The 23,904-nt window shown below is 40.8% G+C and overlaps 1 protein-coding gene across 5 annotated transcripts in view; it reads left to right on the top strand.

The window, feature by feature from the left end:
• The window catches only part of CARD11 (caspase recruitment domain family member 11), a 133,411-nt gene that overhangs the window by 31,267 nt on the left and 78,240 nt on the right, over positions 1-23,904 (top strand). For 2 of the 5 annotated variants that reach the window (XM_020975234.2, XM_020975232.2), the window contains one exon: positions 10,084-10,186. The exons of 2 other annotated variants lie outside the window; for them this stretch is intronic. The gene's annotated coding sequence lies outside the window, so the exon portion shown is untranslated. Of the gene's footprint in view, positions 1-5,755; positions 5,967-10,083; positions 10,187-23,904 lie in introns of all 5 variants that reach the window. One more of the 5 variants, XM_078152929.1, reaches the window with a different exon arrangement.

Here is a 23,904-nt window from a genome sequence, read left to right as displayed (position 1 = left end):
TGATATATCAACAATCACTTCCATATGCTTTTGAGTTGAAAATTTTTCTCCCCCTTCCTCCCCACCACCCTCCCCAAGACAGCGCACAATCTGATATAGGCTATACGTATACATTCCTATTAAACGTATTTTCACATTAGTGAAGTTGTAAGTAAAAATTAAAACCAATATGAGGAACCATCAGAAAGAGAAAACAAAACTCAACAGAAAAGGGAAAAAAATGACAGTGATTCAACTTCCATAGTTCTTTCTTTGGATATGGACAGCATTTTCCATTGTGAGGCCTCTGGAGATGACTTAGATCCTTGTATTTCTGAAAAGGGTTAAGTTTATCAGTATTAGTCATCACACAACGTGGCTGTTATTGTGTACAATGTTCTCTTGCTTCTACTCACTTCACTCAGCATCAGACCATACAAGTCTTTCCAGGTTTTTCTGAAGTTAGCCTGTTCATCCTTTCTTATAGCACAATAGTATTCCATTACATTCATATGCCACAACTTGCTCAGCCATTCCCCAATTGAGGGGCATCCTCTCAATTTCCAGTTCTTTGCCATCACAAAAAGAGGTGCTGTGAATATTTTTGTACATGTGGGTCCTTTTCCCATTTGTATGATCTCTTTGGGATATAGCCCTAGAAGTGCTATTGCTGGGTCAAAGGCTGCTATGAATATTTTTGTACATGTGGGTCCTTTTCCCATTTGTATGATCTCTTTGGGATATAGCCCTAGAAGTGCTATTGCTGGGTCAAAGGGTATGCACATTTTTATACCCCTTTGGGCATAGTTCCAAATTGTTCTCCAAAATGGTTGGATTATTTCATAACTCCACCAACAATGCATCAATGTCCCAGTTTTCCCACATCTTCTCCAACATTTATCATTTTCCTGTTTTGTCATGTTGGCCAATCTGATAGGTGTGATGTGGTACCTCAGAGTTGTTTTGATTTGCATTTCTCTAATCAATAATGATTTAAAGCATTTTTTCATATGACTATAGATGGCTTTAATTTCTTCATCTGAGAACTGTCTGTTCATATCCTTTGACCATTTATCAATTGTGGAATGGCTTGTATTCTTATAAATTTGTCTTAATTCTCTATATATTTTAGAAATAGGGCCCTTATCAGAGAGACCGGTTGTAAAAATTCCTTCCCAATTTTCTACCTTCCTTCTAATTTTAGTTGCATTGCCTTTGTGCAAAAACCTTTCAATTTAATGTGATCAAAATTACCCATTTTGCTTTTCGTAATGTTCTCTATTTCCTGTTTGGTAATGAATTCTTCTGTTCTCCATAGATCTGATATGTAAACTATTCCTTGTTCTCCCAGTTTGCTTATGGTATCAGCCTTTGTATCTAAGTTATGAACCCATTTTGACTTTATTTTGGTATAGGGTGTGAGATTTGGGTCTATGCCTAGTTTCTGCCATGCTTTTTTCCAGTTTTCCCAGCAGTTTTTTCAAAGAGTGGGTTCTTATCCCAGAAGCTGGGGTCTTTGGGTTTATCAAACAATAAATTACTATAATCATTGACTACTGTATCTTGCATATTTAGCCTATTCCACAGACCCACCACTCTATTTCTTAGCCAGTACCAAGCAGTTTTGATGATTGCTGCTTTATAATACAATTTAAGATCTGGAATTGCTAGGCCACCTTCCCCTGCATTTCTTTTCATTAGTTCCTTTGATATTCTGGACCTTTTATTCTTCCAAATGAATCTTGTTATTATTTTTTCTAACTCTATAAAATAATTTTTTGGTAGTTTGGTATGGCACTGAATAAGTAAATTAGCTTAGGTAGGACTGTCATTTTTGTCATATTAGCTCGGCCTACCCATGAGCAGCTGATGTTTTTCCAATTATTTAGATCCGATTTTATTTGTGCGAAAAGTGTTTTGTAATTGTGATCATAGAGCTCCTGGGTTTGTTTTGGGAGGTAGACTCCTAAATATTTTATAATGTCTACAGTAAGTTTAAATGGGATTTCTCTTTCTATCTCTTGCTGTTGGGCTTTGTTGGTAATATATAGAAATGCTGATGATTTATGTGGGTTTATTTTATAGCCTGCAACTTTGCTAAAGTTGTTTATTATTTCAAGTAGTTTTTTACTTGATTCTCTCAAATTCTCTAAGTATATCATCATGTCATCTGCAAAGAGTGACAGCTTTGCATCTTCTTGAGGCAGGTGCTATTGCTAGTTCCATTTTACAGATGAGGATACTAGTACCTAGAGAAGTTAAGTGTCGAAAAAACTAAAGCTAGCAAGTGTTGAAGGCAGGATTTGAATTCATGTCTTCCTGACTCCTAGGTGGCACAATGGGTAGGCTGTTGGGCCTGGAGTCAAAAAGATTCCTCTTCCTGAGTTCAAATCTGACCTCAGATACTTACTAGCTGTGTGACTCTGGGCTAATCATTTAACCCTGTTTGCCTCAGTTTCCTCATCTATAAAATGAGCTGGAGAAGGAAATGGTGAACCACTCTAGTATCTTTGCCAAGGAAACTCCAAGGAGTCTGAAATGACTGAAGCGGTCCCACAAGCTATTCCCTATGCCACTCAGCTGCCTGTTACTGAATTGATTCTTAGGGTTCAATCCAATCATTTTAAAGTTGAGGATACTGAGGTCCACAGAGGACTGGAAAAAGGATGACTTTCCCAAGGTCACACAAACTATAAGTAGCAGGCCAGTATTTGAAAATCTTCTCTGTCCTCCATAGTATCTAGCACTGTTCTGATAAACATCTGATATACTTGAACATGAGTTGATTGGAAATTGTTGGAAATGTTTATTTACAAGATCACCAATTAAGATTTGAAAGGGACTTAAGAGGTTTTTAGTCCAACCCCTTCATTTTACAGATAAGAATACTTAGGCAAAGGAGTTGTGACTTGTCTAGTGTCTCACGATGAGTAAACAGTGGGAGTTGGCTGCTTGGACCCCAATCCAGGGCTCAATGGCCTCATTCACTAGCAAGCAAAGTGTGTGCCATAATCCATGGTGGTTTGTGAACTTGCAAGGAGCTGTAAGTCGTCAAAACTGGTGATCATATAGTCGGGTTCCATTCCTTTAATTCTCTGAGGTGTAGCTGTTGACTATCCTTGAAACTCTCTAGGACACATTTCTCCAGCACAGCAGCTGATCACACCCTGCTATTTTTATGGCTCTGTGTGCTGCTGCTTTTTTTTTCTCTTGACCCTCTCTTGTCATTTTCTTCCCCCTCCTGTCTAGAGCCCAGAAATTGTAAGTCTGCCTAGGAGTGGGTCTTGTTGGCCCCCTGTGGCCCTCATACCATTAACACTCATTCACTTGGGATTCAATAAATGTTCCAGACCAGTAGGGACTTGACACGCTATTTCCATAGTAACCTGCTGGAATAAGCCAGTAATGGATTGAAGACTGAAGCTTTACATATTGCATGCTTTGGAAGCAATCCCTTTTCTTGTGGAATAGATCCAAATGAGAAAGAAATTAATTTGGGGGGTGGAGAAGAGGGAAAGGCAAGCCTTCCCAGGTTGCCCTTAGACAGTTGAATGAGTTCCCTTATCTCTGGCCCTCCCAAGGTCATGCATACCCTCTCACCTTGGTGCTCCCACATCATGTTGGAGATGCTTAGGGGCAGGGGCAGGTCTATTCTTATGGTACAGAACTATTATGAATAAGCCAGCCAGCCGTAATTAATCAGGCTGGAGCACAGAAAACTGTGGCAGGTGGAATAAGAACTTGCATAACCTAATACTGCATTCATGACTACAGGGTTATTATGCAGCTGCTTTTTTATTATGAGAGTTTGTACCAGATAAGATGATGATGATGATGATGGTGGTAGTGGTACCTTGCATTTTTAAAGTCTTTTTTTTTTTACTTTTTGAAGCATTCGGTGAATCTTTCACAACCCTACCAGGTAGGAAAAATGGACATCATAACCCCCACTTTACAGACAAGGATACAGAGGTATATACAACCAGATGTGTAGAATTAGAGCTGTCTAGTTTCAGAGAGAGAGAGAGAGAGATAAAAATCAATGTGGAAAATCCATTATGGGTCATGCACAACAAGGTCAAGTTTGTCCCAAACTTTCCTGTTAGAGCCCCCGCTGGATCTGTCTGCCTCCTTAGCAGAATATGTGTACAGTTACTAGAGCTGAGAAAACAAGGACCTAACAAATCAAGGCTGAGTTGTCCCAGCAGAGCTGTAGATTTCCCAATACATCTACCCTCCTAGAGTGAAATGAAGGCACAGTTTTTGTTTTTGGAAAAGTAGCAGAAGAACATGGGGCCAGGATGTCTATAAAATGAGGGGGTTGGATTACATGATTTCCTCAATCCCTTCCAGTTCTAAACTCTGAGTTTGTGAGTGAAGTGAGGCTTGTAGACTTAGTAGAAACATAACTATCTTCAAATATATTATGGGCTGTCCTTTGGAAGGTTTTAGATTTGTTCTGTGTGACTCCATAGGGCAAAACTAGTGGCAATGGGGTGGGAGTTCTGGGGAAGTAGAATCCAGCACCTGTTCCATAATCCAAGGATTCTAAAAATTCTCTGAGAATTAGAACTGTCCAAAGTGTGAAGTAGTGAGGTTCCCATTGATGGAATCCTAATAAATCTGCCCCCAGCCCCGATATTCTAACTTCATTATGGGCCTCACAGAACAGCAGGCATGTTCTGATTTAATCACCCAATCTGGCTTTAACCACACCACAGGCCCCCAGACTCAATCATAGACCTCACTGAACAGCAGGCCAACTGCCCCTAGCTAGCTGCTGCCCCCAGACTCAATATAGCCACTGCCCCTCCCCCCTGACTCAATATCATAACTTCCTCATATATGTCTCACTGCCTCACAAAAACAACAAGCGTGTCCATGAACTCATGCCCCACTAGAACAACAGGTGTGTCCATGTGATGGCATGCTAGCTACTGCCTCTAGCTAGCCACTGCCCCCAGACCCATTCTTCACATTTCCCACAGAAACAGCAGGTGTGTCCATGCACTCAACCACAATCACATCCATCTACTCTCAGAGAGGACCACAATTGCCAGCCAATCAGAAAGCAGCACCACCAGGGTGTCTGAGCAGGATATGGACCCCAAAACAATAGAAGGGACTTTCCGTAAGTAGACATATGTGCAGTAATAGTAAAGAACTGACCTAGAGTAAACTTATGACTTAGAGAGGCTTATTATAATGTCATTGTCATATATTAATGCCCCACCACAAATGGGTTTTTCTGTATGCATTGTGAATAATCACATGTGCAGTTCCACCAAGGCTGGGATGCCTCACCTATTACCTAATCCATTGACAAGTCCCTCCTACCTTTTTAATATTCATAATTTCTGTTGTGTAATCAGCATCATTACAGTATAAAATTGCCTGTCTCATCTTCCTGAAGTTGCTGATTCCTCTTGGAACTCAGCCCGCTGGAGAGCATAATCCTCAATAAATGTCTTCACTTGGATTGGAGGTGGTCTGAGTCTGAATTCTTTGAGACAACCCCCACGACACACCATGAAACCACACCACTGTCACTGGCAATCACGAAGGATGCTAAACTAGTTCACCAGCACCACCAACTCCAGTCCTCCCTCTGAAGGAGACCTATTCCAGAGAGAGAATATGAGATGTTTCAAGATGGCAGATGATCAGGATGGAGAGAAAGATTTAGAATTCTTTGGAGAGTAGATGGTCAGTGAAGAAACAAGTTTATTAAAGATCTTTTATTTGTGTGTCTGTCCTTTTGTTTGAGGAACAACAGGAAGAAGCTAACGTGCAGAAAGTGAGAACTAAATCAACCCCCAAAACCCCAAGGAAATGCACAGTTAGGAACTGGCACGCCATCCTTTCCTCATTCCACTGTACATGAGAAGCATTGCGTTGTCAGCATGGTGATTAAAGAGAACTACATTTTTGCAGGGCAGTAACCAGGCAAAACAGGACAAGTTAAGAATGGTGTGTCAGCTTTAACTGTGAGTTTTCTCGTTTTATTGGTTTGTGTCACAACCTTACCGTTGCTTAAATGTAGTTTGGTGGGTGCCTTCTATTATAGTTCCCCCTTACTTTCCCCATGGCTGCTAATATTTCGTGTTGCAGTTTCCCATTCTTTTATGTCACCCGTTATCCATTACTGTCACCCCAGCTGCCAGGATGTCCTTGGAGAGGAGTCTTAATGGAGCTGTCCCGGTTAAAGGAATCCAATGTGATTGAGCTGCAGCAAAGAATCAAAATCCAAATATCGGAGAGGGATGAATAATAACTAGGTATTAAAGCATATTGGTTATTTATTACTGGCAGAAGGCAGGGAAACATTAGCATGTAAAAGGCTGCAAATTAATCACTCCTGGTAATAGGGAACCCAAAAAGTCACCTCTATCTTTGTTAACTCCATTTTTGTTATTCCTCGTGTGTTAACACTCCCCTTCTTGTCCCCTCCTAAGATAAATTCACATCTGCAGCTGGCAAATAGCAGATCTGAATTGACAGGCAAAAAAATACAGATTAGATAGAGATATGGACATATAGATAGATATGCATATAGATCTAGATATTTAGATATAAATGTACATCTATCTATTCCAGAGTTTGTGGGGGGGTTTTGGGGGGGGGAGCGTTCTGACACAGGACCATAGGGGTAGTGTGGTCTTCTGAGAATTTTTTTGTGGTGCATAGGAAATGTAAGTGTTGTTAGTAATACCAGAGAAAAGATTAGTAGATGTTCAAAGGACTCCTTCTTCAGTTTCTTTCTGGAGTGGAAATGGAACTCTAGTTAATAGTGTAATAGAAAGACTAATGGGCAGCTAGGGAGTGCGGTGGATAGAGTGCCAGATCTGGAGTCAGGAAAACTCATCTTCCTAAGTTCAAATCCAGTCTTAGATACTCACTAGCTGTATGACCTTAGGCAAGTCATTTAACCCTGTTTGCCTCAGTTTCCTCTTCTATAGAATTAGCTGGAGGAGGAAATGGCAAACTACTCCAGTTTCTTTGCCAAGAAATCCCCAAATAGGGTCATAAAAAGTTAGACATGACTGAAATGAGTGAACAACAATAAGGAAGACTAGTGGATTTGGAGTGAAAGCACCTGGGTTCAAATCCCAGCTGTGCTCCTTGCTATATGTGTGATCTTGAACGAAGTCATAATACCTCTGTAGGCCTCAGTTCCTTCATCTGTAAAATGAGGAGGTTGGATTAGATGACCTTTGAAATCCCTTTCAGCTCTAGATCTGTAATCTCTGTGATTAACTTGATTCTGCAACAATCTCATTGCTTTGTTATCACATTTGTGAGGTTCAAGACCAGCCCACTATCTAGATGACATGGGGACTGAAACAAAAACCTATGGGATACCGTGGGGCAACACTCTGCCTCTGTGTCCTAGATTTCTCTCTCTTTCTTTGCTTTATTACAAATAAAACTGTTTCTTTCCAATCTCCCATTTAGGTTCCTGTCTAGAAGCCTCAAGCCATCAAGCACATACTATGTTTCAAGAGCCATATTTTCTTCTCCCTAAATCTCTAGCTGCCATTGCTGAATTTCGTCTTCTCGAGGGAGTAGTGCCTGTATACTATTATCAACTTAGGTTGCATTATTTGTGGACTGGGGAAGAAATACCTAGGTGTGCTCCAACAAAATTGTTCTGAAACAATGTGGGACACAACTAATTATAGTTATAGCCAGCTATCTCTGTATATATATATATATATATATATATATATATATATATATATATATATATATATATATATATATATATATATATATATATAAAATATAGTCAGGAGGACCTGAAATCAAATCCAGCCTCAGACACTTACTGACTGTGTGACTCAGGGCAAGTCACTTAACCTCTATCTGCCTCAGTTTCCTCATCTATAAAGTGGAGATAATAACAGCAGCCACCTCCCAGGGTTGTTGTGAGAATTAAATGAGATAATATTTGATAAGGCACTTTGCAAACCTTAATGTGTTATATAAATGCCAGCTATCATCATCATCATCATCATCATCATCATCATATATGTACATACATATATATTCTGAATATGTTCTCTGCCTATACTATAGGATAACGTTCTATCTTCAGTTGCTAGAACTGAGAACACAGGCTTCCATTAATAAACTTGTGCTTACTACAAAAAATTAACAAATATATCCAACATATGTGTGTGCATGTGTGTATATACAGATAAATTTCACATTTCCAAAGATACATTTATACCAACTAATGCCATTTCTTAAAACTTATTAGTAACTCCCCTTTTGGAATTCCCATTGTCCTTTGATGTTGGGTTTGTTTTTTGCTTTGTTTTGTTTGCTTAAAAAAAATAACCAAAAATCATTTGTAGCCAGCCAGATTTGATGAATAAGCTGGATCATACCAAGTGGGGTTAAAGACAAAGAAGGAATCTCTTGGGAAGCTCATAAAATGGATCTGAAAGCCGATAAAAAAAAAGTCCAAAAATGCTTTGATTAATGGCAGGAATAATTGTTGGAATAAGTGGATGGCTGCCCAAGGTGACTACTTTGAAGGAACGAAAATTCATTTATCTATGTAAGCTCTAGTATGTTTTTTAAAAAATAAAACTGGCATTACTTACCTACAACAACAAACATGTTTTGTGATACCTACTGTTTGCAGCACCCTATGCTACTAAGATGCAAAATTTAGCTAAGACGTGGTCTCTGCCCTCAAGGAATTTATAATCCAGTAGGACGATAAGACTCCAAAACCTGTAGCTATGATACACAATATTGCATAAGAAATACACTACAGACTTAATAAAACAAAGTGTCATGTGATGTCTTTGAGAGAAATTAATTGCCAGTGTTTGGATTGGAGGAAGTGCATGGAAGCAAGAATTATTTCATGCGGAAAGTGCATAAGGTACAGCAAGTTAGCATGCTCTCTTCACAAGCAAAATAATGCTCAAGAGCCCCCCTGTATTGTATTTCTTTGGAGATCTGTTTATTCTGTAATAAACATATGTATCATATCTTGGTATGTGGTATTATGCTTCCTTTGAAAGACATGGTAGGAACACTTCTAAAGGAAGGAATTTTATTAGTATCTACTAAAGCAAAGAACTCCTCTGGCTCATCAAACACCGCATTCATAAACAGTAATTACCTCCTTTAGTGAAATGGTGTAGTGGATAGAGCACCAGGCCTGGAGTTAAAAAGACTCATCTTCCTGAGTTCAAATCTGGCCTCAGACATTTACTAGCTGTGTGACCCTGGGCAGGTCATTTAACCCTTTTTGCCTCAGTTTCCTCATCTGTAAAATGAGCCAGAGAAGAAAATGGCAAACCCTTTCAGTATTTTTGCCAAGAAAACCCCAAGTGGGGTCACAGAGAGTCAAATATGACTGAAATGACTAAAACCAACAAAATAAATAAGGTTGGCTTTAAGTGTAAACAGAATAGGTGGCCATCTACATAGTGGTTCCAGGAATACTGATAGCACCCTTCCCTATAGCTTGCTCCTCCATACATGGTCCATCCACCTTCGTCTCTGGTATCTGAAATTATGCAATTTGAAATAGTTTTGTCCCTTACAGGCTTTTCAGGCAGCATAGTTAAAAAATCTTGAGGATTAGGGGCAGCTAGGTGGCACAGTGGATAGAGCACCGGCCCTGAAGTCAGGAGGACCTGAGTTCAAATCTGGCTTCAGACCCAACACTTGACACTTACTAGGTGTGTGACCTTGGGCAAGTCACTTAACCCCAATTGCCTAAAAGAAAAAAAAAATCTTGAGGATATATATATAGCAATGCAACTTTGTCCAGGCTATACTCTCTTTTGTGCCTTGTATTATGAGGGGCAGCTTCAGTGACGTAAAACCAGGGCCAACCGTAGGCAGAATTCTGAAGTACTGTGGTCAGGGTTGGGTTGGGTGCAATGTGCCCTCTACCTCAATGTCCAGGGCCAATGTCTTGTCTTCCAACCTTCATGTTGTCCTAGGGCCTATGCCCCACCTAAGCCTTAGAAATGGACTATGCTGCTGTCTGCTTTGCCCTTCTATTTTCCCTCTCCTTCTCCACCTTCTATATCTCTGATTGAAACTTACATGTCCTCTATCTCATCCCCTCAGGGTCAAGGCACTCTAGGCCTTCAAAGGTGACAGTCTGATAAATTAATCCATCCTAATGGGAGAAGGCTAGAAGCGATCCTCAGGGACCTCCATCTCTTCCCAGGTAATCTGTGCGTTTCAACAGTGACCTTCTGCAGACAATGCATCTGTCCTTGTGGTTTAACAAAAGGAGTAACTCTGATTACAATCAGAGCTGTACAAAAAAGAAATGGACTGCCTCAAAAGGTAGTGGATCCTCTACCACCGGAGGTCTTCAGGTTGAAGACCCTGGATGCCCACTTATCAGGGATATTGTAGAGGGGAATTCCTGTTTCAGTACAGATCAAACTAAATGACCAATCAGGTCCCTTTCAGCCTTTAGATTCTATGGTGTTTGGAAATTTCAGTCAAGGTAGGGTGGTATCTTCATATGCTACTGGGGGTAGTGTTTGTGGACAGATGTGGTGCCTCTCAAGCCTCTCTCCAAACAAGTTGAAAGATGTCCTTCCCCTTAAAACTCCCAACAATCTATGAAAATTTAAATTTACAAAACAGATCCCTTATAGATTATATTAATTATATATGTATATATGTTATATAAGTATTATAATTATATATTTATAAATAAGATAAGTATATATAATTTATATGTTTGTGTATAACAATTTATACAATTATCTCTATAGTAACTTATATATAATTATATATTTATATATAATAATATATATAATTTATAATTATACAAGAAAAATTCTTCATTTAATAAAAGCCCTCAATACAGGGTTCCTTTAAATAGAAAATTCCTTTATTGTGTATAAGTGTTTTGGCTGATCACTACCGGACAAAATGGAGGGTGATGAAAAGCTAAAATGATTAGAACTATTTCCATTTGAAGATAAATACAAATGAATACAAATGAGCTAAAGCATCACTGTCCTGAGAGTGAATAAAAAAAAAAGACCCACACATTTATTAAGCCCTTGCTCTGTGCCAAGCACTGTGCTAAGGGCTAGAGATAAATTAGAAAAGCAAGACAGTCCCTGCTCTTAAGCTCACATTTTAATCAAAGAAGTCAGTGCCTTTAGGAGACTTCAGTTGCAGGGTGGATTGAAAGGCCTGGTGGCCCTTAGGTGCTGCCCAATAGGGCAAATGGCAATGCTTGGGGGCCTGGAGGGCGTAGGCAAATGTAAACCATTGGGTCAGAAGAATATTTGATTTGCAAAAGTTCTGTTACGTGGGTTAGCTATGTGGCACAGTGGATAGAGCACCAGTGCTGAAGTCAGGAGGACCTGAGTTCAAATCCAGCCTCAGACCAAACACTTGACACTTAGTAGCTGTGTGACCCTGGGCAAGTCACTTAACCCCAACTGCCCAAAAAAAAAAAATTCTGTTACATGTAACTTTAAAAGAACACATCTGTTGCCTAAAACAAGGCCCACTTCTTCAAATGGGCCTAAACAGGAGTTCTGGCTCCTTGCTGGCCAGTAAGGTTAAGTGATGAAACTTGGAGAAATTTGTCCACAGCTCCAAGAACACAAGGGAACAAAAGTGCATTCTTGTACTAAGGAGCTTGAGCTGAGAAGCCAACAGAATTACAATATGCTTTAGTTTAAAAAAAAAAAGTTCCCTCAAATACCCTATTACCTTCAGCCATAAATGTCTTTTCAAGAATGTAATCCTGTGTGCCCTGACTGCAAACTGAGTTTAAAGGATCGTGCTGCAGAATCAATCAACATGAATCGCAGCTCTTCCTCCTAGGCATTCGTAGGCCAATGTTTCTTGTACTCGCTCCCACAGAAACATAGACTCACATGCATGTATACACAGACATGGCTTGATGTACAAAGGACATGTAAAATGGTTATGTGCAGAAGCCCAAACCTGACTGCACATACATGAATTTTAAGAACTACAAATGCAGACACCATATGTGTTCACAAACATAACAACCCTAGTGCTAAAATCTGAACTGTGATTAATGTCAGCTTCATCTGGCTAATCTCAACGGGGCGACAGCTAGAACTGGATAACTTCCAATGTGTTTGGGAAATCCACAGCTCTGCATATAGACAGTTGATTTGAACATTAGCCCTTTAGATAATAACAACATGATCTGGATATGGGGAACAGATTCTTGCCCAACAGGATTTCAATATCTTAATACTTTAATACTAGAGTCTGACCACAATAAATACTCTTGGAGGATTAATGTATTTTTTAAGTGCGGGAGAATGATACCTTGGGCATTTATATATTGTACTAGTTTTCCTTTCATTGTGCTTTCAAAGGTCCCCTCCCATTCTTTATTTTCCCCCTCATCTCCTTCCCAACACTTGATAAGACTGTCAGACTTTTCTTCATACAAGCTGAAAGTTGGGTCTAGGGAATGACAACAAGTCTGGACTCCAGCCCCGGGGACTAAATGCATTGCTTCTGTGGTGTGTTAGAGCTTCCCACTGATCTAGCGAGGCTGGCATCAAAGTCAGAATCTGAATTTGAATTCCTGGCATGCACAGATTGGCTCTTCCCTTTATTTATAGTCCAGAAGAGCCAACAAATTTTCCAAGATAGGTGGAATGGCAAGAGTTAAATTCCTTCCTGCAGGCTGGTTGCTTTGTTTTTATGTTTGAAGTTCTGTTCTGTTCCTCTGCCGCATCTTGAGCCTCATCTTCCATAGTGACTTCATTAGCAGCGAGCTGCTAATTAAATTTCATATTTATGATCAGAAAATAAAATCATTGGACCTTTTTTAAATAGATTTTTATGAGTTTGGGCTGAGGCAGCTGAGTCAGCAGTCTAGGGCCCGCAAAGTTTAAACCTCCTGTTTCAAGAGGAAGATAAATAGAACAAATAATGACATGGGGAACATTTAATTTTAAGTCCTAGAAAGCTTCTGTAGCTGTATTAATTTCTGGGCATCAGCAGAACAATCCTATGTCCATTTGAGAAAAGAGTAGCTCAAGGGAAGTGGCTTCTCTCCCTTCCATACTCCCTCCCTCTTTATTGATTTGTAAAGGCTTTGGAGATGGCCACACTGGCATGGGTCTCCAACAGCTGAACTCAGTTGAGAACAGGGTCCCCTAGCTTTCTGGGGATTTGACACCGGTGCTCCCAAAGAGGTTTTCCCCATGCCAGGCTTGGATTTTATGTATGTGGATATATAGTCCTAGACAAATCATTCAATATCTGCCGATGCAAACTAATCCTTCAGCATGGGGTTTGAATGCAGGAAACTCTCCAATGCCACTTCCTTTTCATATATGTTAGTTTTTTGTTGAAGTTGGGGGTGGGGATGGGGTGTTCATCTCTGAAGTACCAGTTAACCATCTCCTTTTCTTTTGGTCACTAGAGAAGAAAATTTCGTTTCCTCCATCACTAAGGCTGAAGTTTTTCATGATTCCTCAATATGAATTTTGCAACTCTAATCCAAGGAGAAAACAGTTTAGTCTCCACAATCTCTCCCATATCCACCATATCTCCTCTGGTGCTGCCACCACTCTAGTGCAGACCCTTATCCCCTAGAACCTGGACTAATGCACAAGTCTGCTATTTGGTCTCTCTGCCACAAATCTCTTCTCTCTCTAGTCTGTCATCTATTGGGCAGTCCAAGTAATCTTAAAGTGCAAGCATGACCCCTCTGTTTAGCAGACTCTACCAGCTGCCTATTACCTCCAGGATCAATATAAAATCCTCTGTTTGGCTTTTAAAGCCCTCTATAATTTAGCCTCCTCCTCCATTTCCAATCTTCTTACACCTTACTCCCCACCTTGTCTTCTGCAAGCCAGGGACACTGGCCTCCCTGCTGCTCCGGGAACAGGACAGTTCATCTCCTAGCTGTTCCTTTTCTTCAGCTGTCCCCACATGTCCGTAATTTTCTCCCTCCTCACCTCCTCCACCTGGCTTTAAGTCTCCAAGTTTCAGTTAAAATCCCCTCTTCTGCAAGAATCCTTCCCCCTAAATGCTAGCAGCATTCCTCTGAGATTGTCCCAAAGTACAGCTCTTGTTTGTACATAACTTTGCCTGTTGTCTCTCCTCTTAGATGCTGAGCTCATTGAGAACAGACTATTTTTTAACCTTTCCTTGTATCTCCAACAATTAGCATCATACCTGCCATATTACAGGTGCTCAATAAAGCTTGTTGACTCGACTTTAGCTTCAGTTGTGCCAGGTCAACCAGTCAACAGGCATTTATTAAACTCTTACGTTATCCTAGGCACTGTGTCAAGGGCTAGAGATACAAAGAAAGGCAATAATAATATCCAATGTTTACATAACACTTTATGGTTTGCAAAGCACTTTTCAAATATTATCTCATTTCAAACCCGGGTTGCAGGTGTTATTTTTATCCCTGTTTTACAGATGAAGAAACTGAAATTAATTATACTTGTCCAGGGTCACATAATTAATAAGTATCTAGGGCAGGATTTGAGCTAAGGTCTTCTTGTCTTAGGGTCCAATGCTTCATCTGCTGAGCCACCCAGCTGCCCCAAGACAGCCTTCTCCAAAGTGTAACCTTAGAATTTTGTAGTTGGAAGGATGTTTGAGGAAGTCATTCTAGGCCCACTCTTTCCCTTTGGAGAGGCCCAGTTAAAGCAAATAAGGATGATTAGACCTAAGAAAGGGCAGCTAGGTGGTACGGTGAGTAGAGCACTGAGCTTGGATTTAGGAAGACTCATCTTCCTGAGTTCAAATCTGGCCTCAGACTAGTTGTGGGACCCTGGGCAAGTCACTTCACCTTGTTTGCCTCAGTTTCCTCATCTGTAAAATGAGCTGGAGAAGGAAACAGAAAACCACTACAGCATCTTTTGCCACGAAAACCCCAAATGGGGTCTTGAATAATCAGACACAACTACAAATGACTAAACAGCAGCCCCAAGAGGAAAAGACTCATGGGGATATCGTAGCTGTCTCTGGAGTATTTGAAAAATTGTCAAAAATTGGAAGAGGGATTCAAATTGTTCTGCCTGTCCCCTAGGAAACAGAACTTGCAGTTTCCCTTAGCTTGGCTCCTAGAGTCAAATTGAGGCTTAGGGTTAGAAAAAATTGCCTAATGGTAAGAAAGTAAGTAGAATGGGGCTGCTTTGGAAGTAGTGAAGGTCCAACCTCACTGAAGGTCTTCAAGCCAAACCTATCTGGCCACTTGTTGGCAACACTATATAAGGAATTCTTGTTCAGGTACGGTGGACTAGGCAACTCTTAAGGTCCCTTACAGCTTTGAAATGTCATGAGGCTGTGCTTCTGTATCGTGTTCTTAGAGATCCACAGGGATGGAGATTGCCCTACATCAACACTGACACTTCTCTGTATCAGCAATGCCCTTTTTCAAATCCGACTCTGAAAAGGTCCGTTTCCCCTGAAAGGAAATGTAAACTACGTGTTCTGGTGGGGAAAAAAAATGAAGAGCCAACAGTCCTGGGTTCCAGTCCCAGTTCTACATTCAGTGACCTTGGGCAACTTCCTGTGCTTCAGTTTCCTTTTCAGTAACATGAGGGTATTTGTTTAGGTCAAGGAGTCCGAACCATTTTTGTGTTGTGAACTCCTGGCAATCTGGTGGAGCCTAGGGAATTCCTTCTCAGAATAACACTTTTAAATTCATAAAATAAAAGATCTAGGATTGAAAAGGAATCCAATTGTATTGAAATATAGTTATCAAATAAATGTGTGTGTGTGTGTGTGTATTAAAAAAAAATAAAAGTTCAGAGACCCTAGCTTAAGATGCTCTTAAGATGGCTAAGGGCCCTTCCAGCCTTAATAGATTCTAAGTGAAGTTCAAGGAAGAATGACTTCTAAGCTGGGATTTATCTTCCATAGGACCCCAATTCCCCAGATGAGTCAGTTATTAAGCAATAATTGTACAACTATTCAAAAAGTGCGCCACACTGGACCAAGCATTCCCACTGCAAAGGCTTGCCGATTAAGCAGATATAAAGGGAGAGCTTTTTACAGAATCAGGATTAGTTCTGTCTCCTCAAGGAACAAGAAAGACCAGCTGCTTTTGAGGAATTGCTAGTTAAGGCCACTACGTCCCTCTACCTGCCTGGGTTGGCGGGTGGCTAACTGCCCATTAATTCAAGGCCTGCTGGCTCCCGATTCCCCTCCCCATATCCCACCCGTGCTGATCAATGAAGAAAGGAATCCAACATTGATCCAGCAAGTGCTATATGCTGAGTACTGTGCTAGGTGCAGAAGATACAAAAGAGCAAAAATCAAACCAGTCTGCCCTCTTAGAGCTTCCATTCTACTGGGGGGAGATCACATATACATGTGTACACACTTAACTTATGGATAACAGTTATAGGTTTAGAACTGAAAGGGACCTCAATAGCCATTCCATTTTACAGATAAAGAAACTGAGGCCTAGAGTGGCTAAATGACTTGCTGAAGGTCACACAGGTAGTGTCGGATGTTAGATTTTTTTTTTGCTTTGTTTTTGTTTTTTAGGCAGTTGGGGTTAAGTGACTTGCCCAAGGTCACACAGCTAGTAAATGTCAAGTATTTTGTCTGAGACCACATTTGAACTCAGGTCCTCCTGACTTCAGGGCCGGTTCTCTATTCACTGCGCCACCTAGCTGCCCCTAGATGTTAGATTTAAACCTAGGTCCTCTCACTCCCAAAGCAATGCTTTTTTCCAGTCATACATACACGTCTACACACATACACATGCCTATTCTTGTATCCCTAGCACTTAGCACAGTGACTTGCACACAGTAAATGCTTAATAAGTGCTGACGGACTAACTTACACACACACACACACACACACACACACACACACACACACACACACTAAGGATAGGCTAATTGGGGGCCAGGTTGGAGATTTGCCAAATTTACCAGGCACTAACAAAATCAGGACTATTACATATTTGTACAGAGATCAAAAAGCTATTTGTTGTACCTGGAGTGGCAAACCACTGTTAGCCCAGGAAGGGAAGAACCATTTGCATGTCACACCTCTCCCTTCCCCCCACATACCCTTCATTACCTATTACCGCATTCCCCACAGCAGATAGAGGAGTTCTCTAAGACTGAACTTCATCAACAAAAGAATATTTCCTCTTCATTTTCATGTACCCTCCTCCACCCCTCAGCTAAAAGTTGTCCACAGTTCCTATGAGAAAAAAAACAAAAGTACGGCCACACCCCCTCCCCAACCTGGGTATCTTCTGTTTTTAGAGGCAGCGTCTGTGAAAGGGGGGTGGTAAGCTGTGGCTTCCAGGGGAGGCCTTATGGTTCCACAGCATTAGCATCTTCTGGGCCAAAGTAGCAAGTGAAAGGAGATGGGGGTTCAGGAAAAGAATCATGACACAAAGCTTCAGTCTCAGGGCATAGATATTTTTAAATTATGGAAGTAAGATTCTCAACCAGCAAGTTCTTTTGCCCTGCAGCATGTGTCTTTTATTAGACTAGCCTGCGTCAGCTGTTCTGAGTGCATTTCCTTGGGTCTTAGGCAGGACTGAAATCTACTGAGTAATCTCCCCCTTCCCCAAATTCCTGCTACACCCACTGCCTGCACTTATCTCCTCACTACTGTAAGTTATTGTTACAATGTTATTCAATTCCCATCCCAGAAGCCAACATGACAGAGCCAATAAAGGCCTGGGTTTGGAGTCAGAAATACCTGGGTTCAAATTCTGCCTTTTATGCTTCCGTTTTTCTGAGAAAGTCTCTGAATCTTGAAGCAACCTGATTAAGACTTTGTCATATATTTGTCATGTTCTGCAGTTGCTTCATATATGTATCATATAACTCCCCTTTATGTGTTGTGGTCTTATGTTGGAATGTAACCTTTTCTGGCATAGGGACTATCTTGCTTGTATTAGCATCCTTAGTACCTAGCATAGTGCCTGGCACAAAACAAGAAGGTAATATCATTCATGCATGCATGCATTAACTTGAAATTATGAACAGCTCAACCTTACTTTCAGAAGGAGAATGTAAACTCCTTGAGGCACTGTTTTTCTTTTCTTTCTTTCTTTTTCTTCCTTCCTTCCTTCCTTTCTTTCTCTTTCTTTCTCTCTCTCTTTCTTTCTTTCTTTCTTTCTTTCTTCCTTCCTTTCTCTCTTTCTCTCTTTCTCTCTTTCTTTCTCTTTCTCTCTCTTTCTTTCTTTCTTTCTTTCTTTCTTTCTTTCTTTCTTTCTTTCTTTCTTTCTTTCTTTCTTTCTTTCTTTCTTTCTTTCTTTCTTTCTTTCTTTCTTGTCCAGACCTTTGATTTGAGCCATTATTTCATGGGGCATTGGAAGACTAGCAGGGCAGATTGGTGACTATTTGGCAATTTCTAATCTTGGAGTTGGCTGGGGTGCTGAGCATTTATGTCAAAGGTGCCTTAGAGGTTTTCTAGGCCAACTCTGTCACTTTGCAGATGAGAAAAGTGGAATACAGAGGAGCCAGAAGGCTTCCCCAGGTCCCACAAATGACTTTTCCAGAATCACAGAGGTAGTATGTGTCAGATGCTGAAATTGAACCCAGAGCTTCCTGACTTAGAGATCATACTCTATCCATTATGTCACACTGACTTATGTACACAGTAGGCACTAAATAAATGTTGTTGGATTAAAAGGCAGGAATTGTATGTGCTTGGTAAATGTTAATTGACGTGATCAAATACAATCCAGTTTCTTTCTACTTAGTTCTACTTTTGTGCTTATGCTTGGAACAGCACAAGGTCCCAGGGGAGAAGAGGGATTAAACGGATCTTGGCTTTATCTGCAGACAAAGCTTGCATTACTGTAGTATTGGTCAGCTCCTTGATGGGTGCCAATCAGTATTTCTGGTCTACAGTTCCACCAGGACGGGGGCACATTTTTTTGGTATTTGTATAGCGTAGCTTATGCTGATGACTGTAAGGCAAAGGAAGGAACTTGCCATGAACGGTCCTGTTGCATTTTTCTGCTCCAGGTCCCCTAGTTTAATTTAAAAAAACAACAACAATAGCATTTAATAAGTGCCTACTATGTGCTAGGCACTTTATAAATATCATCTCAATTGGTCCTCACAACAGCCCTGGAAAGTAGGTATCATTATTATTATCCCCATTTTATAATTGAGGAAACTGAGGCAGACAGAGGTTAAGTGACTTACCCAGAATCACACAGCTAATAAGTGTTTGAGGCTGGAAGACTCAGGTCTTCCTCACTCCAGGCCCACTGCTATATACACTATCACTTCAATTCAAGCAAGCATTAGAAAACTCCTTGCAAGCAGCAATTGTTTCATTCTTTAGTATCTCCAGTGCCTAGCCCAATACCTGATATATTGTTCAGTTGTTTCAGTTATGTCTGACTCTTCGTGACTCCATTTGGGCTCTTCTTGACAGAAATACTGGAGTGGTTTGCCGTTTCCTTCTCCAGCTCATTTTACAAGTGAGGAAACTGAGGTAAATAGGGTTAGGTGACTTGCCCAGTTTCACACAGCTAGTAAACATCTGAGGCACAATTTGAACTCAGGAAGATTAGTCTTCTCGACTCCAGACCCTATGCTTTATCGCTTTCATCAAATAGCCACCTGCTATATAATGCAAGTTGATTGATTAAGCATCTGCTATACATCCAGTACTGTCCTAGATGCTGAAGTCCCAAAGACAAAAGTGACATTTCCTGCCTGAAAAAATTACATTCTGATACAATATACACAGAGAGAAATAAATATCAAATATATGCAGAAAATACAAAAAGTAATCTCAGAGGAGAGTGCTCGCACCTGGGGGACGTTTAGGAAAAGCATCAGGCAGAAGGCGGCAATTCAAGCTGAGCCTTTTAAAAGGGAGCTAGGGACTCCAAGAGTCAGAGGGCAAGAAGGGAGAGCATTCCAGGCAAAGGCACAGAAGAGGGAAATGGTTAGTGCTTTTCCAAGGGTTCACCCTCGGATAGTATACATGATACTTACTATGACCCCGCAAATGACTTTGTGCTAAATGTGGTAAGAAAATTAATTCAGAGAGCAGAGCAGAACGATGAGGCTCCTGCCGATGTAAGGAAACATTTTATCCCAAGTTCAAGGGAGTAAAAAAGGGAAGAAAGAGAAGTTAGGGCAGTTTTCTGAGAAAGTCTGGTGGATGAGAAATAGATACCAAGGGGGAATTCCATCTTCTGAGATTTCATAGAGCCATCTGAGAAAGTTTCTGGTTTAGAAAAGTGAAGCGCTTTTTTTTCCAATTCATTTCAACTTTTACTAACTCCTGCTGGGTACAGAGCATCATGGTACATGCAGAAGGAGTAACAACTTTAGCAAAGACAGAGTCCCTGTCCTCATGGAACTTACAGTCTGGATGGCTAACACAGATAAATTTGATGCAAAACAGTACATCATAAAGGCATAAAAAGAAGAGTAAGCAAGGTGCTATGGGAGATCGAGGAGGGAGAAAATCATTACTGACTAGCAAGGATCACATATAATTTTCTGGAAAATGGTTTCTGTCAATAAGGCTTACGTTTTCAAGGCCACATTGTAGCCCTTTGGGAGTTGCTGGCAAACCATGTGGGGATGCTGTGGACACCTCACAAAGAGGATTACTTTGGCCTCTTTAGAGCAGAGAAAATGTGGCTTGCTCTTGGCTGCATCCTTCATGCTAGGAAATAAAGTGATCCCTTCCCACAGGCTCCAAGCAGAGGAGTAAAAAGCATCCCTCAGTGCACAAATGTCTCTTGCTCTTGCTTTAAACTTCAGAGTGGGCCTTTGCACTCATTATCCTCCTGGGTGGAACTCGGTGCCTGATACATAGTTACACCATGCTGGGATGGTGACCTTCGAGGTTGGGTTCCTAAGTGAAATCTTGACCTCGTTTAGAGGTCCACACAGACATAAGAGAGAGGGTAAATGATAAGAAAAAGAAGAAAAAAAAACCAGGAGCACACATCCTGCCGGGTTCTTCCAGTTCATTTCTGGTATGCAGAGCCTATCCCTAACAGTAGAAACCCAATTCTACTCTGAACTTCAGTTGGGCACTGCAATTTTTTTGTCACTCGTCTGAGTTCAAATCCAGCCTCAGACACTTGACACCAGTTGTGTGACCGTGGGCAAGTCACTTAACCCCAATAGCCTTGCCAAAAAAAAAAAAATTGGTCACTAGGCAGCTAGGTGGCTCAGTGATTAGAGTACTGGGCCTGGAGTCAGGAAAACCTGAGTTCAAATCCAGCCCCAGGCATTTACTAGCTGTGTGACCCTAGGCAAGTCACTTAAACTTTGTTTTCTTAGGAGACAGCTAGGTGGCTCAGTGGTTAGAGTGCTGGACCTGGAGTCTGGAAGACATGAGTTCAAACCCATCCTCAGACATTTACTAGCTGTTTGACCCTGGGGAAGTCACTTAACCCCCTATTTGCCTCCGTTTCTTCATCTGAAAAATGGAGCTTGAGAAGGACATGGCAAACTACTCCAGTATCTTTGCCAGGAAAACACTATGGACAGTACTGGCATGCTATGGCCCACGTGATCATGAAGAGTCAGCCTTGACTGAACAACAACAATTTTAGTTGACCTTTTAATTTAATTATTTATAATCTCATCACTGAGCTGTCCCACATCAAAGTACTTCCGGTTTTCAAAAGTTTTCTAGTCATTTGGTAGTGACCTTACTTGGGATGCTGGTCCTGTGAGGTTTGTGAAAACCTGCGATCATCTCCCTGAAAAAGGATTCCTAAACTGGCTTGCATTAGAGAACTTAGATCTCTGCTCTTGAAAGGAATTGAAATGTGAGCTTAAGTTCATGTAGAGAAAAAAGGGTAGCACAGTATAGAGGAAGCCTGGGTTCAAATCTAGCCTCAGACATTTACTCATCTGTGGTCATGGACTATCGTAACCTCAGTAGATATAGCTCTGGCCTTGGAGTTCAAATCCGGCCTCAGACACATGACACTTGTTAGCTGTGTGACCCTGGGCAAGTCACTTAACTCCTATTGCCTCATTAAAAAGCAAAAATGGAAACACACTTAGCAGCCTGAAAACTCTATATTAATATCAATTATTATGTTATTCTCACTGCAGAGACATTAGTGGTAGAGTGGATGAGAGTACTAGGCTTGCACTCAATAAGACCTGGGTTCAAATTCCACCAAAATTTTGCACTTACTTTTTGACCTTGAGCAAATCTCTTAACATCTATATAACTTTAAGCCAGTCCCTAGAACTCACATATTAATATGCAGTTGGTTTGTGATCTTCACTTATAGAAGGTCTTTCCACCCTGGGAGTTCCTTCACTCGGAGGAAATCACAGATCTCTTGGAAGACTACCTATTTCCAACACAGTATTTAAACAGATTCATTGTAAAGTGAATCTGAAAAAAATTTTCCTTATTTTAACTTAAATGATACCTATTAGTTGGAGAAAAGGGTGATATAAGACTTTTAGGTATAGATATAGACAGATATAGATATTTAGACACAGGCTTTTTTAAAAAAATAGATCAGCAAGTATTTATTAAGCACATACTATGCACCTAGTGGCTCAGTGGAAAGAGTACACAATCTGGAGTCAGGAGACTCCTCTTCAGGAGTTCAAATCTGCCCTCAGACACTTACTAACTCTGTGATCCTTGGCAAGTCACTTAACCCTGTTTGCCTCAGTTTTCTCATCTGTAAAAATGAGCTGCAGAAGAAAATGGCAAACCATTCCAGTATCTCTTGCAAGAAAACCCCAATGGGGCCACCAAGAGTCAGACGTGACTGGAAAACAATTATTAACACCTTATAGCTAGAAGGATTTTACAGGATCACAGATTTAGAGCTGAGAGCACCTATAGAGATCACCTATTCCAAACCCTTCATTTAACAGAGGAGGAAGCTGAGACACCAATAGAATAAGAGACTTGCCTAAGGACAAGTAAATTAATAAATAGCAGGACCAGGATTTGAGCCCGGCTCTCTATTTGTGCTGTTACTGCTCAATGAGGGCTACCTTTAAGGATATTCCCATGTACTGCTAAGAAACCAAGGCTCTTAATGGGAAGGGGAAAAAGTGTATGGGGCGAGGAGGGACTGGTTAGATAATTAACACATGGGATAATCAGTCCTTGAATAGTGAAGCACTGGCATCATTCCTATTTGCAAAATGCCCATGAGTTTTCTAAATGATGGGACACGATGAGATGAAAAACAAAAACCTCCATTCCTCTGTCTTTGCTACTTTGTCCAGCAATTTGCCAGGGTCACAGTTTTGATTATTTCTTTTCTCTTAGTAAGCATCACTGTGTTCTGGATGAATTCTGGATTGGGCAGCAGACAATGTCCGCACAATGATTGTAATTTTGTAGAGGAAGGTTTTCCTGTCCCTCTCTGTACAACAACAGAATTTGCTCAGATGCTGCCTCCCTCGCTCTCATGGTTTGGTCGGGGGGAGTGGGTTGTTATCATTGCAGAATCACAGTTATCTCAGAGCTGGAAGAGACCTCTTGTCAGACCCACATCTAAACAGGAATCCTTACTATGGCACGCTGATGAATAATCTTCTGGCTTCTGCATGAATGCCTCCATTTCGGGCAAATCTGCTGCCTCCTCAACAATCCACTCTACTCTTGGAACATTCTAATTGCTATCAGTAGCTAATTAATAACTCCCATTAATATCGCTCTTTAAGGCTTACAGAGCACTCTTAAAATACGTTATCTTATTTGATTCTCAGGACAACTCTATTAGGGACGTGCTCTTATTGTTTCATTTTACATATGAGGAAACATATGAGGCTCAGAAGTTAAATACATGGAAAAAGCCCTAAATAGTCAGAGGACCTGGGTTCAAATCCAGACCCAGTCACTACCTAAGTGACCTTAGACAACTCTCTTCACCTCTGTGGATCTCAGCTTTTTCTTCTGTAAATGAAGATGAGCTCTAAGGTCCCTTGTAGCTGTAAG

Source organism: Phascolarctos cinereus, unplaced genomic scaffold (assembly GCF_003287225.1).
Source record: "Phascolarctos cinereus isolate Bilbo 61053 unplaced genomic scaffold, phaCin_HiC Scaffold_4;HRSCAF=312, whole genome shotgun sequence".
Lineage (NCBI taxonomy): Eukaryota > Metazoa > Chordata > Mammalia > Diprotodontia > Phascolarctidae > Phascolarctos > Phascolarctos cinereus.
The sequence above is the reverse complement of the archived record's forward strand: the minus strand, read 5'-3'. Positions and strand labels throughout refer to the sequence as shown.